The sequence below is a fragment of the Phoca vitulina genome, unplaced genomic scaffold, assembly GCF_004348235.1.
Source record: "Phoca vitulina isolate PV1807 unplaced genomic scaffold, GSC_HSeal_1.0 scaffold6, whole genome shotgun sequence".
Taxonomy (NCBI): domain Eukaryota; kingdom Metazoa; phylum Chordata; class Mammalia; order Carnivora; family Phocidae; genus Phoca; species Phoca vitulina.
This window is the reverse complement of record NW_022589709.1, coordinates 63,031,533-63,050,008: the sequence shown is the minus strand read 5'-3', so window position 1 is coordinate 63,050,008 and position 18,476 is coordinate 63,031,533. Positions and strand designations below refer to the sequence as shown.

General features: G+C 43.3%; 1 protein-coding gene and 1 pseudogene across 1 annotated transcript in view; both read right to left on the bottom strand.

Annotated features, from left to right (window-relative positions):
• PDE4D (phosphodiesterase 4D) overlaps positions 1-10,264 on the bottom strand; it is a 1,449,177-nt gene extending 1,438,913 nt beyond the window's left edge. The window contains exon 1 of the mRNA XM_032403448.1: positions 9,843-10,264. The gene's annotated coding sequence lies outside the window, so the exon portion shown is untranslated. The remainder of the gene's footprint in view (positions 1-9,842) is intronic.
• A 6,324-nt stretch (positions 10,265-16,588) lies between these two features.
• Positions 16,589-17,946, bottom strand: LOC116632407 (annotated as a pseudogene).
• Positions 17,947-18,476: the final 530 nt, after the last annotated feature.

The window sequence follows — 18,476 nt, the reverse complement described above, 5'->3', positions numbered from 1 at the left end:
CTTATTCATTCCCTGCCATCTGGCAGTCCGGAGAGAGAACAGTGAGGATCTCACAGCAATGTGGCCAGGGGCCCCAGGCCAGTGTCCAGATCACCACCACCCACCCATGCACTTCTGCTTTCTGGGGCGAAGGGAGGGGCTTGCTTCAGGATAGGGCACCCTCTGGCTTGGGGACTACTCACAGACCATGTCAGGAAAACAAGTGCCAGCCCAAGGCCATGGCACAGAAGGGCCCTTGGGGTTTACTGTCTATCAGGACAATTTAGCGACATGTATAGCCCCGGGGACCCTTCCAAAATGAAAGGGACCCTTTCAGAGCCCTGGATGAGTGGGATCATTCCAAAGATGCGCCAGGCAAAAGGAGCAACCAAGGCTTCTGTGAGCCTCACTCATTGCCTCTGCCCTATTTCTTATTTGTTCCCAAGACACAAAGCTCTCTTTCTAGCTGCTGCCGCGTGGCCACAAATCCCAATCCCCTTTTGACACCTCCGGGACTGACTACATGTTAAAGTCTTCATAGAACCATCAAGCCCAACTCCAAACTGATTCCCCACACCCGTCTGCCTTACCAAGATTTGGGGAGCAGGGAAATGAAAGTATCTTTGTGCTACTGTCCTCGGCTCAAAAGCCAACGGAGAAACGCAGGTCCCGAGTACAGGTGTCAACCACCAGCAGGCCCACATCTGACTTGTGTAGTTTTTCTCCTTGAAGGCAGACAGTGACTCCCCTGGTCACATCATCCTAAAGTCTGTGACACCAGAGAAGACTCAAAGTCCTATGTGTCTGAAGAATTGGGTGGAAATACATTTACTTAACATTTTCTATGTTATTAACCAGGGCACATGATTCAATGGTGGATGAGGGCTATTCAGGATTCCCAGGCCAACCACCACTTCCTCTCCTTTCTGTCAGCATCGGGCTCACTCCAACCTCCACCAGAAAAGCCGTGCGGTAGTGAGAAAGAGCAAGCCTGCGACACCCGAAGACAGAAGACTGAGGACTCAGTCTCGGCATTGTTATTAGGTGAGTGATTTGGGCCCAGTTAGGACAATTCACTTAAAGCTCAGTTTCACGTTCTGTAAAATGGGGATTACAATAACCACCATACGAGGTACTATGACAGAAGCAATGAGACAATGAAAGGGAACATAATTGTGAATTATAAACAGAGAAAGAATAATGAGGAGGGGAGGAAAAACTGAGGTCTGTCTGCCTCACCCTTTAACACTAACGGAGAAAACGTTCACAGAAAACCTAAAGAAGATAAACCAAACTATACTATCCTCAGGCACTGTCCAAGGGAGAGGCTGCTGTGACGTCCAGGTCTGGCGCAGAGCCCCGTGGGAGCGGCGGGTCTGGAGGCTCTGGGAGCCCGGAGCCCAGCACGAAGGCTCGAGCACGGGCCCACAGCAAGCCCAGGTCGCTCCCCTTGGTGGGAGGACGCACTTCCAGAGCGGGGCGAGACAAACACCAACCCCATGAACTTACTATATCCCCAAGGCACATCAGCTTTAGGAGAAAATTCCAGCTTTGTGTTTGCTGCTTGGTCCCACTTGAATGGGAAGTTCTGCTGAGGCCGGAAACAGAAAACAGGAAGTCAACAGAACTGATTCGCTTAAGTCTCAAATACAAAGCCCTGCGCTCATTATGGATGAGAATTACCGTGAGGTAGAAACCTCCTTCTTGTTTTGTGTGTGTGTGTGTGCGTGTTTTAAAGATTTATTTATTTATTATTTTAGAGAGTGAGAGCAAGCACAAGCGGGGGGGGGGGGGGGGGGGGGGCAGAGGGAGAGAAGCAAGCCGACTCCCTGCTGAGTGTGGAGCCCAAAGTGGGGCTCCATCCCAGAATCCTGAGATCATGACCTGAGCTGAAATCAAGAGTTGGAGGTTTAACTGAGGGAGCCACCCAGGCGCCCCAGAAACCTCCTTTTTGAAAGGAGATCACAAGCCAACTGTTTACAGAAAACATCCACCTCCAGGGAAGAAAGGAACCATCCATCAGCTTCCTTCCTTAATAAAGGGGGGAGGCAGAGCTGGATTGTCAGTGAGGTAAAGGCTACCCGGGGTGTTCCATCAGAACCAACTGCCACTAAAAATAACAACATGCCTCACTTTGACGCTCAGGCGCTATTCTCTGGGCTGGTTCTTCTAAACGCACTTTTCTCGAAGGGAGCAGTTACTGAAGTGACTCCCCTCCCAACTTCCTCATTAGAGCTCACAGTATCAGTATTTTCCGAGGGTCCCGCATTTGATACCTGCACGTGGGCACGCCAAGCTCCACTCCGCACGCTCGTGCCCCTTCAGGGGGTTTCCATCCCAGACAGACAGTTCCCTCTCGTTGCGTCAGGCACAAATTGGCTAGTCCCAGCACAGTTCCACTCTGGGCTCGCCGCACCTCGCCAGTGCCTGAGCCGTCGTCGGTCTGAATCCTCAGCACCCCAGTCCTCCCCACCCCCCACCCCTGCTCTTTTACGAGACTGCCCTGCCGGGTGAATCTTGGCAGCATACACTTTGCTCACTTGATGTCCCTGCTCCAACGTCTGCCACAGCTCCCCAGTCCCTGGTGAGCAAGTCTAACTTCGTCCAAAGTGGTCTCACCTTATCCACGGAGCTCAGGCAGTGTGCTCGAGGGGAGAGTGCCTGAGCTGGCGCCCGGTGGATTGGGGAGGAATCGATCTGTGGTAAGCTTCTCCACTACGTGGCTGTGTGAATCTGAGCAGACTATGCCACCTCTGTGCACGGGTTTCCTCAGTTGTGGCCTGAGGATAAGATCACCTCCCTAGTTAGGAAGGATTAACGGGTCCCACATACAAAGTAGTCAGAGTGGGTTTTGATAAGAAGAGTCATTAATGCTTATGGAGGGCTTGTCACCTTCCAGGCTCTGTTCTGAGGGCTGCACATGTTTTTAGGCAGCTATTATTACTACCCTCCCTGTGTAGAAGAGGAAATTGAGTCAAGAGAAAGTGAAGTCACTGAAACCACACAATGAGTCAGGAGGACAGCCAGCCTTTGAACTCAGGCAGTCTGACTCCAGACCCTGAACGCTCAACTCCTCCCTTTCCCGCCTCTCATTAGGCTACTCCTCCTTCCCTCCAGCTTTCACTGGCTAACGCCGCCCGCGCATCCGACCCAGTCCCCCCCTTCTGTCCAAGCTTTGTTCCACATTCCTGTCTCCCCTGATGGACGCCATGCTGCACTTTCTCTCCAGGCTCACCTGACATCTTGAAAGAAGTTACTGGATTTTCTCTAAACTCAAGTATACTACCCCCCCCACACACTCTTTTTATCTCGTCCCCACTTAAGCATCAGCTTTTAAGTGTTCTCCAGTTCTGTCATCTGTTTCCAGAAAGTGCATCAGAAAAATAGACCACACCCCCAAATTCCAGCAGGTCCCCAAAGAAACATGTTATTGCCACCAACATTCAGCTGCCATTACCACGCCAAGTCTCCAAACTTCCATTCATTTATCCAACAAACATTTCCCACACACCAGCCATGCCCATTTCAGTACATGAGCATTACATGGGCCTTGTCCTGTAGGATCTCACAGGCAGATGAGATCAGTGTTTACACAGACGGTCTTAACAAGCTGTGATAAGTAGGAAATGCATGCTGTTAATGGCTCCTTGCTCGTGCATTTCCCACGTCATACCCTCAGGCTACCATACTGCCCCTTCCTTTTCATCTCTGCTGCTCCCTCATGGTTCACTGCCCCCTACCTGTTCCTCAATCATTGCAATCCCCTCCCAACTTACCTCCCTGCCTCATTCCCCTGCCCCCCAAAACCAGCCCGCCTCCTGCCGCCTAATAACCTACAGGGTCACTCTCCTACATGAAGAGCATACAGGTGAGTGTACCAAGTGCAAGGCCCTGGGCCTGGACAAGCCAACATGGCCAAAGAACTTCCCTGACCTTCCATTCTTGCTCCACTCCCCTCCACACACACGCACTGCGTCTCACATACCACCTAAGGGAGACCTCCTGCAGCACTCCAAATCTCATTCACCTTCCTATTTCCTCCTGTGCCCTTTGCCCACCCCCCCCCCCTTCCAATCTATGAGCTTATTTTCGTCTCTGAGCTTCAGATGCTGCTCCTAGATTCAGGTCAAATCACCTCCCCCAAGAAGCCTTCTCTCATTCTCCCACAAAGTGTGATAGTTCCCTTCTCGGATGTGCGATCATCATGCATTTGTGTCTCCTTTAGGGCACTTGTAATGTGCATTAGTCACTTCTGTGTTTTCCCTTATGGTCTCTGTATCTTTGCAGCAATGCTTCGCCCATACTGTCTTTGTTCGTCCAGCACCTAGGAGATCGCCTTGAGCGTAACAGGTGCTGAATGAATAACGAATATGCTCTTTATTCTTTCTATGTGATGAAGTGGGAGCAACGTCTCATGAGGACCAAGAAGAAACCTAAGGTTTTTGTCCTTTGTATTGGTATCATGTAATCATTTATCCGACAAATCTTTTTTTCACCCCTAGGCTGCATGCTAGGCACTCAAAGTACAAAAAAAAAAAAAAAGACGACACAAACGCCTGCACTCAATAAACATATGTTCTCTTTCAGAGATACTGGCACATAATACAAATAAAATATGCAATAATATACATACAAAATAATATGAGTTGCAAAGTTATGGCAACTCCACTACCAACTAGGTGTGTGATCTTGGGCAAGTCACTTAGTCGGTGAAGTAAGTATTGATAAATATACAATGAGAAGTCATAGGCAGTCTGTGAATTGATTATTTTAACCACTGTATGGCATGTTTTTCTAAGGGGTGGCACTTCCAAGTTAATAAATGTCAATATATTTGCAAAAATTATTAATGCTAATTAATTCTATGGAGATCACATAGGCAGCTGCTAAAGAAAGGTAAAGACCAGCAGCTGAAATTGATATTTAGACAGTGAGAAAAATAAATTTTAAGTACTTCACCAGCACAACATAAGTAAACAGTGAAATTCAAGACCATGACATGTAAGGTGGTCCCTGTGTCTGGGCTCCTCCTCCTGCAGGTGCATGATGGGTACTATGGGATGCTCCTCCTCTGCCAAACCCCCCAAAATGGACATCAGAACACCCTCCAAGGCTCATGATTTAAACTATTTTAAAATTAATAATCAAGGGGCGCCTGGGTGGCTCAGCCATTAAGCGTCTACCTTCGGCTCAGGTCATGATCCCAGGGTCCTGGGATCGAGCCCTGTGTTGGGCTCTCTGCTCAGTGGGGAGTCTGCTTCTCCCTCTTCCCCTGCTTGTGTTCCCTCTCTCGCTGTCAAATAAATAAATAGCAATAAAAGTAATAATCAGAATGGACATATGTGTTGTCACTTTAAGGTCAATGGCTGCCAGAGAAACAGAACTTGTCTTATAGTACAATGAAAAAGATTCACATCTCCTTAAAAAATGACTTAACACAAAAAAGAATGCTTATCACTCATATCATCATAGGAAAGTGAGGCCTTAGAGACAAATGTAGATCGTGCTCACTCAAGCTTTCCCCAGGTGCAAAGGAGTCTTGATCATCAGATTTTGAGTTTAACATCTTTTGGCCATGGCTATTCAGAAGACAGATATGAATGGTCCACTTTACCCCAGCATAAAACATGCAGGTCATTTAATAGACTCCTCTAGCCCTGATTCTTGCTCATCAAGTCTGGTTATTGACTGGTTTGCCATAAGGTCTATCAGTTGGAACAGAATGTGATGATCAAGCTGATGAGTACTGTGGTTTCTGGGACAGAGGTCTTTGTCACCAGAAATATGTCATTCTCCTTGACATATCAGTCTCATTAGCTGATTAATAGGACTCCTCACCTAAGCAGTCGATGCCCTCTCAGGAAATTCAAATCAAACCTAATCAAGTTTCTGGACCTGTAAACCTTAGACCTTAGAGAATTCTGCTGCAAGGACACTTGGCCGAGGCTCCAGAAACAAACCCAGATACCCTTCCTTCTCTTAGAGGCCTCCTTCCTCGTCACACATGCCATGTACTTTTTCTCTAAACTCTTCTAGTTGTTACTGAAACTAGGTAAAGACCAGGTTTTCTTTTCCTTGTGCATCAGGCCTAGATGGGAACAATGCTCAGCTAAGCTTGAGAGATTCTCTCCTCTGGGCTCCATATTCTCCGACCAATATTTCACACATGGGATTGGAAATGCATGTGTGAAAGTCAGGCTCCCCTCTGTGATGTGGGCAAGGACTTCTTTTTGTTCATCTCTGTATCCCCACACTCAGTGCCTGGCACGTCAAAAGTATTCAATAAACGGTTGGGAATGAAGCAATCATTCAGTGTCATCAAGAACCTGAAAGAAAGAAAAAAAGAAAGAAAAAGAAAGAGAGAGAGAGAGGGAGGGAGGGAGGGAGGGAGGGAGAACTTACTGAGGATTTAGACATGGAATTCAGAACTACAAAAGCAACAGTTCCTATCCCCAAGCCAAATCTATGAAAACCTGAAAACCTCAGTTGTGAACCATGATTTGGTCTTAGGCATGGGTCACTGTCAGAGAAAAACAATTCAGAAGCAATCCAGAAGTAATTTCCAAACAACGAATTCTCTTTCTCCCTTTCTCAAGCGGTGTTACAGGGAGGTTAGTACGCAGCAACAATTCATAAAACCCTCTTCTGTTCATATGGTGACTTGACCTCACACGAGCTCTTTCATGCACTGCTCTTCTTCAGATTCCCCCCACTGAACACTTCTTCTAGATCTGGTCCCCAAAGCTCACTCCTTCTGTCCCTCCATCTCTCCCCTTGATCCTACATCTCAAAAGCCCAAAAGAACTGGTTTGGCAATATCAAACCATGCCTGAAATGTGGGGAAGGAAAAGAAAGTGAATAAGCAAAACCAGAACAATTCTCGGTAGATAGGGCAAGCACACGGTGAATCTATCCTGCATTACAAATATTGACCTCTTCATATACAGATACAACTTACAGGTGCTGAAATGAACAGGAAACGGTACAAAGAAAAGAGTTTGAATTGTTTAAGCATCTGCAATGTTATGAGACTCAGGACACTTAATCACAAAATATTTATTGAGCACCCACTCTAAGAACTGTTTTGGAAAGAACGCTATGTCAAGGGACCCAAGACCACCCCGACGGTTGGGCATTCACTACAAGAACTCACAGCACTCAGCTTATCGTTCTTGCAGCTAAGACTTTATACAGCAGCACAGTAAGAGTACACAGGCAGATCATAAGAAAAGACAGAGGGTGAGCCTGGGGGAGTCCACATACAGATGTCCTCACGCTCTCTCCTTCCCATGGGCAGTCACAGACAGAACACGGCCCCCAGCAACAAAAATGCAGCAACATGTGTGCCAGGATTCAGCCTAGGGACGCTCCTTAGGGACTCAGTGCCCGAGGTTTTTTTACTGCTGGTCATGTAGGTACTTGCTGACTAGCACATTAAAAAATTCCAGACTCCCAGAGGGAAGCAGGTGTTCAAGCATAAGTTAGATTTGTGCACAAAACTCTAGGCACGACGCACCATACCTATCAGTTAACTGTGGACTGAGAGCACTCAGAGAACCAGGTTCCTAGACACCAGCCAAGAGCCAACCTTGCCATCAGGCCTTTCCAAGGCTAGCAGTCCGAGGACTGCTATGTTAACTCTTTTCTGCAGAGATACAAAGACCAAGCTCTTGCCCTTGAGGCAAATAACATTTAGAGAAATAAGATGTATACATTGAACAGGCAAAGCAATACCGTAGACGGAGCAGGCTGGCTAACACTAAAGCAACACTGCCCAAAACGTGCTTGAGACCACGTTTATCAGAATCACCAGGGTGCTCATCAGCCTAGTGGCAACAACTCAAAGCATCCTCAGCAGTGGAAGGATAGAACGTCAGTCAAAGCCAGGGGTTCTGGTGAGATTATAGAAGACCCTGAATGCCACGATGAGAAATCTGAATTTGATTTCATAGCATGGGAAGCCAGTGAATTTTCTTTTTTTTCTTAACCAGAAAATAACAACAACAACAACATCAAAGCAGCACTGTTTGAAGATGCATCTGACTACATTATGTAGAATATAGTAAAAGGGGCAGAGATCATAGGTCAAGAGACCAGAACTTCAAAGGGAAAGAAAATGATCATCACAGACACCAGGGGCCATGCGGTAGGAGTTAGGCACTGTCCGGGTGCTTAGCATCAATGCTCAACGTCAGCCATCTACAGGAGGTACTACTGTCCCCATTTTACAGGTAAGCTCGGCCAATGGCATACAATGGAATGGAACCTAGATAGCATGAGCCCATCACTCAGGTACTTACTCACTATCCAACAGACCTGTGCAACACAAAGTCAGAATAACAGAAAACCAACAAGTGGGGAGCCAGGGCCCATGGCCAGGGCGAGGAAGTAATCATGAGAACTCCCACACTTATCTTGTCCTCTCCTCCCTTTGGATGCCTTATTCTTACATGACAGGCAGAAAGTCATTTTCCAAAAGTGGTAGAAGATTGAAAGAGAGAAGTAAAACCAGAAGTTGTCAAATTTTTCTGAATGAGAGGACAGGTGAAGAATCGATAGGAGTCACAGCTTCTTCCTGACCCAGATAGATAGTAAGAAACCAAGTGCCATGTTGCATCTCGATTTAAAGAAAGGAGTGGCCAACTGTGGCCTTCTTCAATCTTTAACATCTCAGAGAAATTTTACACTATTAAAATGTTCCTTCCTGTTTATTTCCCTCTGACATAATACAACCAAAACATCACTTAATAACTGGACTACTCTCAAGACTGTGATTTTTTTTTAAGACATCTAAAATTAACACTTGTTCCAGAATCAGCACCACTCTCATCAAGATATAGTTGTTGATCACTCGATTGCATAGAAAGTTTTGCAGATGCTAAAGGAAGACATTGACCCCAACGGCTTTAGAGGACACAACAGAGTCATTTGCTTTAATCGATAAATCTCTCTCCTAGTTCTCCATAAAACCCAGAATTAAGCAACAAGACATGACAAGCCACTCTTTATGGGGAGTTAATCTGTTGCCTCAACTGACATTAAGCAGGAGGCCAAAGGCCATTAAAACAAGTTGAAATTGATGTACCAAAATAGCTCAGTCCAGGACACTGATCTTATCCTGTTGGAAGTGACTCTAAAATCTTTATTAGCTCTTAACATAACTCTAAGTGAGCGGTCCGTATCTTTCATATTCAGATTCCCTATTAGCCAATTCAAACACTCAGAAGTATGGCCATGAAATGGCAAAGAGAAACAACTTGAACAAAACCTTCAAAACCTTCCACATCCCCCCCGATGGCCTGGGGCATGTACTCTGCTATTGGGGAAAATTCATCTGAATCAGGGAACCGGCCCAGTTACAGCTAACTGGAAAATTCTTTTCCCCTAAGAGGTAATGGCAGCAAGAAGTTACTCGCTTAGTTATTATTACAGCACTGGGACAGGGTATGAAAGGAGACACGACCTGCCTTCCAGGAGTCTCATGAGAAAGATGGGACAGACACAGCTTAAAAACAACACAAACAAGCACAGGTAACTATTCCTCAACAGCGGTAAAAGCGTGGGTGGTGGAAGTCAAACAGCCTCTGTTGCAAGCCTTCCTTCACTAGTCCCATCTTAAAACCAAGTTTCATAACCCTCCCTATGCCTCAGTCTCCCCTTCTGAAAAAACTGGGTGAATAATAATACCCACCTCCCAGGTTGTTGTGAAGAATCAGTAAGATAACGAACACAGAATGCTTAGCACAGAAAAGGAGCTCAACAAACATGAGCTGCTGTTACCACACAAGTCTTAGTTTTGTTTTTACCGCTAATACTACTCTTCCTACCACCGTGACTACGCTCATCTACATTTTGCCCCATACCTTAAAGATAAGGAGGCTCCCAGGCTGCGTGAAGTGGTCCAGTCCAGATGGAATTGCTCATCGCAGGCAGGAAAGCCAGGAGGCTCATGGTTTGTGAGAAATGTCAAAAAAGAATATTTCAGATGGAGGAGATGGCTGTCGAGGGGAGTGAGCAGAGCCTGCATAAAGCAGATAAGTCTGCTTTAAATGGCTTCTTGAGCTGAGGAAAGGCACATGTTCACAGGTCATATGATTTTCCAAGCTGGAAAGTAACTTAGAAATCCTTAAGTCACTCAAAAGAAAAAAAAAAATGCAGCTCTTGGGAAGCCACAAAAATCTTATGCCTTCCTCTAGTGCTATTTGAAATTTTGGAGTCAATTCAGTATGAAGAGGAAAGGAAGGATGGATGCAGGAGTACCTCTGGGGGAAAAAAAAAAAATCTGTTTCTATTTTGAAAGAGACATGTTTCTTCCCTGGATCATGTGGCAACAATGTTAGCACTGAATCAGCTTGCTCACCACTAGCTTTCCTTCCTCAGTCATGGGGAAAACCGCCCAGTGCAGGTTACTCTCAAGGGCAGCTTTTCCGCTGCTTTATTTTCAAATGCCCTAGGACACCTCCACCCTGCCTCCGAGACACCCCAGGACAAAGAGACCACGAGAGTCAAGCGACTGGCTCTTAGCCACACAGCTAGTTGGCGCTGAAGAGAAACAGGAATCCTGCTGATAGAGAGGAAGGTTGCCAGGAGGAGAGGAAACAGACAGGACAGTGAGGGCTTAGAATAACCTGCTGTGGGAAATCGATGGCAGGCGCAGCTACGTAGATCTGAGAAAGAAAAGAGACTTAGGCAAAATGATTTTTCAGGAAGAAGATTTTTGCTACTGTGTAAAGAGCACAATAAATTAAACATGTCAGATTGCTTATCTTGGCACCTTTGGCTATCAGAACCTAAAGTGAAATATCAACACAATATAAAGGGAAAAATGCAGGTGTAATTTTTCTCATGTGAGGAAGTTTCTGATTTCTAATTGGTGTTTAACTCATTTTAGGAAAGAAGCTGAAATGAGGCTCTTTCACAGTTGGTTATAACAAACGTAAAGGCCTGGTGGCTAAAACAACAAATTGTTTTCTGTTAAAAGAAAAAAAGAAAAAAAAAAGTCACAAACTGAGCACACAAGAGCTTGGACTTTTTTGGGTGTTCCCCAAGCCAAAAGTCAGGTTTTATAACTGCTGCCCGTGGAGAGGTCCTCTTGCTCTGGCAAGCTGAAGACTCTCTGAGTTCTCCTCACCTTAGATTTTCAATTTAAGGAACTGGTGGCAGGGCATTTTTGGGGGAGAGTCCTCATCCTGGAGCCCTTTTTCTTCCTAGTACAAGTGTGTACATAGTGACCGAGTACAGACCTGTGTTCGTGATAGAGTCTTAGCAAATGTTTGACTCAAGACTCAGCTGCCACTCTAGCTTACATAAGCCTTCTCCCAAAGGGGACAGGACAAGAAAGGAACTTCAAGACTGGAATTTATCCAGCTTAGCCACTTCCCCTACTACTTATCAAAGGCCCTGCAGATGGGAATACTCGTAAAGGGCAAGATCCACGCACCCATGTTTGAATTACCATCTAAAACCAAAGTCAAATACACCTGTAGCGTTCTTCCTGCCGACCAATAAATTGTAGTGTTTTCTCAGAAGACGACTTCCTTTTGTCTTGGAGATTGGCCAGCAGACAGGGATGTGGGCCCCTCCAGAGTTTCCATACAGAAAGGGATTGGGGCAGGAGTCTATCAAGAGGAACATAGGGGACTTAGCTTCAAGCTGTGTCTGCAAAACACTCATTACGTGTTTATTGGACCACTACTTGGGTTTTACCAGGAAAGGAGCACCAGCTTCAGGTAAGTGGAGTTCATGGAGGTAAGGGTTAAGCCCCCACAAACAAGGCACTCTCTGGCCTCCAACTGGAGACTGAATGGAAGGATAGAAGGCCAGAGGGGGGGAAACTTGGAAAATGATGAAACTCTAATGTCAATGTGTCCACTCCAGCATGAATCTGTGAAGTCTCTCTTAAGGTGTTTGGGTCTGGGAGTTCAGCAGTTCAGAGCCCTTGCTGGAGTGATCCAAGCACATCATTCCATACCCACCCTCAACATTTTTTTACCTTATTCATATCCTATGTTGGTTTTGGGAAAAAAAAGAGTAACATCTGTGAAGAGACAATACCATAAATGGTAGAAAATTCAAAAGTTAGACAAGAAAATACGATGAAATATAACACCCCTCCCACCTCTATCTCTCAGCCACTCAACAACTGTTAGTTTCTTGAATATACTTCCAAAACTGTTCTATGCACACACAAGTATATACGCACATTTTTATGAACATTTATATAAGACACACAGAAGAGTTTTCAAATTTTTTTTGTGATCCACAAAAAGCAATGAAACTTCTCGTGTCCCATTGATGTAACTACCTTTTCCGCAGTACCAAGGTGCTTTAATCATTTTAGCTTTATAATATATGTTCATCAAAGCCAGGACTTTCCCTGGCTGTTCCTGCCCTTTTATTTTTCCATGGGAACTTCACGATCAGCTTCTCTAGACACATGGTCCTTTTCTTCATTGTATCCTGACACCAACTGTTGTTGTTTGTATGGATAAGGACTATTTTTTTTTTTTTAAAGATTTTATTTATTTATTCATGAGAGACTGAGAGAGAGATGCAGAGGGAGAAGCAGGCTCCCAAGGAGGAGAGAGCCCGATGCGGCACTCGATCCCAGGACCCTGGGATCATGACCTGAGCCGAAGGCAGACGCTTAACCATCTGAGCCACCCAGGCGCCCTGGATAAGGACTATGGATTTTTTTTTTTTTTTAATCAAGCCACACTACTCCATTCTCTGCTGATTGCTTCTGGCAGTGATCTTTCAGTGAATTTTGTTTTCTAGGCACAGTCACATTATTTGCAAATATGGTTATCTTACCTCCTCCTCTCCAATTTGTATATCTCATTTTTTAAATCTAAAATGTTGGCAAGTACCTCAAGATTAATGCTCAATAATGTGATGAGAGTGACATCTTTGTCCTGATTTAATGCAAATGTCTCTATTATTTGCCTGTTAAGTGTGAGATGATTTGGGAGGTAAGATAAATATGGGGACTTAAAATTAGTTCTATTTTATGAGGTGTTTTTCCATAATCAATAATGGATTTTACTTTTATAAGATACACAGCAGCAATGGGTGTGAGCACATGGTTTTGCTTTTGCTGTTTTACTACATTACTGTGGTGAATTCTATCAGTAAGTTTCCCAAATACTAAGCTAACCTGCCTTTCTTGAAATCAACCTCACTCGGTCATGTTTTATTTTTCTTTTATTGTCACTCTGGATCTTGTTTGCTAATATTTTACTGAAGACCTTTTCATTGATAGTCACAAGAGACATCAGTCTATAATTTTCTTTCTTTTTATTGTCGTTCCATGGCAGATTTTTGTCACCTTTACCTCATAAAAAGAAACCAGTGACTTTTATCTAGAAAAGTTTAAAAAGCAATGGAGTAATCAACTCATTAAGATCAGAAGAGCTTACCAGGGAACCTTGTAAAATGTACCTTGTAGTTGTGGAGAGAGGCAGCCTACCCCCAACTTTTCTTTCTTCTTTTTTTTTTTTTTTTTTTTTTAGTATAATTCATCTCTTTAAGTTTTCAGACCCTTCTGGGGCCAACCTTAGAACTTTACCTTTTCTAGAAATTAAATATTTGTATCCAAGTTTTTAAAAATTTATTTTGGGCTATAGTTGACCAAAGAAATCTCCTATCAGCTCCTTTAACTTTCTGAGATTATTTCTCAATTCTTGTTTTCTTATTTCATCCATTTCTGCTTTTTCCTTGCAAAAATAAATGAGTGTCGCAACATTATTCACAGTAGCCAAAAGGTGGAAGCAGTCCAAGTGTCCACCAACAGATGAATGCATAAGCAAATGAGATATATACATACAAGGAATATTGCTCAGACATAGAAAGGCATGGAGGTCTGACCTATGTTACCAAGTGGATGAAGCTTGAGGACATCATGCTCCATGAAATGAGCCAGACATAAAAGGACAGATATTGTATGATTCCACTTAGATGAAATACCTAGAATAGGCCAATTCATGGAGTCAAAAGGACATTAGCATTTACCATGAGCTGGGGGGGAGGGAGAATGGGGAGCTATTGCTTAATAGGCACCAAGTTTCTGTTTAGGGTGATGAAAATATTTTGAAAATAAATAGTGATGATGGTTGTACAACACTGTGAATATAATTAATGCCACACTAAATTGTATGCCACTAATATGGCAAATTTATGCTAAGTATATTTTACTCCAACCCAGAGAATACAAAAACACTAATTCAAAAGGACATACACCCCTCTGTTTACTACAGCATTATTTACAATAGCCAAATTATGGAAGCAACCCAAGTGTCCATCGACTGATGAATGGATAAAGAAGATGTGGTGTATATATATACACATATATACATACATACATATATATACACATATATACATATATATACACATATATACATACATGTATACACATATATACATACATATATACACATATATACATACATATGTATACACATATATACATACATATGTATACACATATATACATACATACATATATATACACATACATACATACATATATATACACACATACATATATATACATACATATATATACATATATACATACATACATATATATACACATATATACACACACACACAATGGAATATTACTCAGCCACAAAAAAGAATGAAATCTTGCCATTTTCAACAATATGGATGGTGCTAGTGAGTATAATGCTAAACAAAATAAGTCAGAGAAAGACTAATACCATGTGATGTCACTCATACGTGAAATTTAAGAAACAGAATGAACAACGGGGGAGGGAGGGAAAGAGACCAAAAAATAGACTCCTAACTACAGAGAACAAACTGATGGTTACCAGAGGGCAAGTGGATGGGAGGATGGGTAAAACAGATGATGTGGATTAAGAGTACACTCATCCTGATGAGCACTGAGTAATATATGGAATTGTTGATTCAGTATATTGTACACTTGAAACTATAACAATGTATGTTAACCATACTGAAATTAAAATTTTTTTAATTCCAAAAAATAAGTACAGCCAACAGTTTGAATATTTTATACAGATGCAGCTTGTAGACTTAGTTTTGCCATTTTAAAAATTCTTGTAATTCATTAACTTTTGCTTTTATCTTTATTAATGTTTTACTATATTTTCTCTAATGCACATTATTTTATAAATTCTGGTATTGGATGTTTAAAATTCACTTAATTTAATTCTTAATTATAAGTATTTAATGCTATGAATTTTCCTCTAAGCACTGCTTTCTCAAGATCTGTCTCCAATATGTTGTTTTAATTTTTGTTTTCTAAATATTCTGCAATTTCAGTTTTAAGAATTTAAATAGTGTTCTTTAGTTCCCAAAAGTTAAGGTGGCTTTTTCTTCTATCTTTATTATTAATTTTTTATTTCATTGCACTGTCAGAGAATATTGTCTATTTCTACTTGAGAGAATTGATTGCAATTTTCTTTACAGCTTATATATAATTTTTGTGACTGTTCTAATGATACATCAAAGGACAGTATAGTGTTTTCTGAGTATATGGCTTAATATGTATCTATAAAAGCTATCTTACTCATTACATCATTCAAAGAGTCCATATTCTTACCTGCTCTTTTTTTTTTTTTTACTTTGTCAGTGTTAAGAGGTAGGAATTAAAGTTTTCTATTATTAAAGCTTTTCTGTCTATTCCTGTTTCCTTTAATTTTGGCACTGTGGTTTCCATGACAACTTTTTTATCACATTAAATTACATCATGAGTTCCATCTTTTACTATTATCAAGTGCCCTTTTTACTAATTTAATGCTTTTTATTCTGAATACAACCATATAGGTATGATTGCTTCTTTCTCTCTCCCTCTCCTTCACTCCATTGGTACTTGCTTTTTAATCTATGTTCATTAGTTTGGACCGCCCTAAGAAATACCACAGACTGGGTGACTCTAACAACAAAAATTTACTTTCTCACAGTTCCGGAGGCTAGAAAATCCAAGATGAGAGTGCCAGCAAAGTCACATTCTGGTAAGATCTCTCCTCCTGTCTTGGAGACTTCTATCTTCTGTGTCTTCACATGGCAAAGACAATGTTCTAGTGTCTCTTTGTCTTCTTGTAAGGGCACCAGCTCTATCAGATCAGGGCCCCCCTATTTTGACCTCATTTAACCTTAATCACTCTTTAAAAGCCCTATCTGCAATACATAACCACATAGAGGGGGGTTAGGGCTTCAACATATGAATTGGGAGGGGGCCAAGATTCAGGCTACAGCAATGTCTGCCCAACTCTCTACACCTTCAGCCTTTATGGGCTTCACTATTTTACACACATCTCCTATATCACACATAACTGGATTCCACTCTCTTTGTAAATCTAGGTCTCTTAATAGGTGAGCGGGACAATTAGCATTTATTTTTATGGTCATATGTTTAGTCAAATTTGGGTACTCATTTTTTTTTTCTTTCTTAAAGCCTTACTTTGAGACATGATGGGAAAATCTTACAGGTACCCATGGAAAAGTAAGACATGATGACAGTTAAAAGTGAAGACAATCTAACCAAAAAGCTTGAATGCCTGTCAGCTAATGTTGAAGCTAAAGTTGTGAGTGTAACAAGCTACAGGGTTGAAAGGAATGGTAATTAGTATTCCTCTCCTTCTTCTTCACCCTCTCCTTCAACAGAATCCACACACTCTCTGTATAATCCTTCTCGAGGGCAGCCATGTCCTCATGGGCCTCAGACAGCTCTCCTTCCTCCACGCCCTCACCCACATACAGTGAACAAAGGCACACTTGGTGTACATCAAGTCAAACTTGTGGTCCAGGGAAGACCAGGCCTCTGCAATGACTGTGGTGTTGCTCAGCATGCACAAAACTCTCTGTACTTTGACCAGTTCTCCACCAGGTACCATGGTGGGGGGGGGGCTGGTAATTAATGCCAGCTTTGAAGCCAGCCAGTGGAGGGTAAGTGCACAAACTGGATGCTGTGCTTGGTCTGATGGTGGCAATGGCAGCACTGACATCTTTGGGAACCACGTCCCCACAGTACAACAGGCAGCAAGCCATGTATTTACCACGGTGAGGGTCACATTTCCCCATCTGGTTGGCTGGCTCAAAGCACGCACTGGTCATCTGTGCTATAGAAAGCTGTTCACAGCAGGCTTTCTCAGCAGAGATGACAGGGGCGTATGTGGCCAGAGGGAAGTGGATGTAGGCATAGGGCACCAGGTTGGTCTGAAATTCTTTCAGATCAACATTCAGGGCTCCATCACATCTGAGGGAAACAGTGATGGAAGACACAATCTGGCCAACAAGGCAGTTAAGGTTAGAGTAGGCTGGGCGTTCAGTATAGAGGTTTCTATGACAGGTGTCATAGATGACCTCATTGTCTACCATGAAGGCACAGTCACAGTGCTCCAGGGTGATGTGGGTAGTAAGGATGGAGGTGTAGGGCTCAACTCCAGCTGTGGAAACTTGAGGGGCTGGGTAAACGGAGAACTCCCAACTTGGACTTCTTGCCATAATGGACCAAGAGATGTTCCATCAGCAGGGAGGTGAACCTGGAACCAGTTCCGCCTTCAAAGCTGTGGAAAACCAAGAAGCCCTGAAGATCCCTGCACTGGTCAGCCAGCTTCCAAATTCAATCCAAGACGAAGTCAGTGATCTCCTTGCCAACAGTGTAGCACCCTCAGGCACAGTTATTGGCAGCATCTTCCTTGCCTGTGATGAGCCGCTCAGAGTAAAAGAGCTAGCAGGACGTGCCAGTGTGAAATTCATCAGTGACAGTGGGTTCCAGGTTTACAAACGGTGCCCTGGGGACAAGCTTGCCAGAACCTGTCTCACTGAAGGAGGAGCTGGAGTCATCTCCTCCCGCAGTGATCTTGTCACTTGGCATCTGGCTGTTGGGCTGGATGCCAGGGTCCAGGCAATAGAGCTCCCAGCAGGCAATGCCGATCTGGACGCCAGCCTGGCCAGCATGGATGAGATGCACTCGCGCATGGCGGCTGCAGCTTTAGCAGGCACAGGTGACAGGAGCAGACATCGGGTCCGGGTTACCCTCTGCGACAAGCTAAGAGTCCAGGTAAGTAACGCACTCTCGTACTCATATTTTACGTTGATTCTCTTCTCTTGCTTTTGATATTCCAATGTGTAGTCTGTTTTGTTATAATGCCAGCTTGACCCCCCCCCCTTTTTTGATAGTTTGCTTTTTGTTGCCTAAATGGAAGATTTTTTCTTTGTCTTTAAAGGCCAGTATTGAGAAAAACTTGGAAATGTGTCAGTGTTGTTCATTGTGTACCAGTTTTTCCTGGATCACAGTGCAGCCTTTTCATTTGGAGATTCAAGTCTTATTTCCTGAAGCACTTTACTTTTATCTCCAGGCTTCTTCTTAAAGGATACCAATAATGCATATGTTGCATTTCTTTTGCCTTCCATATCTTTCATATTCTCTTTAATCCATTCTAAGTTTGTTCATCTCTAGTTGATTTGTGCTTGCTTTTCTTAATCCTGTTCGCCTATCCATCCATGAT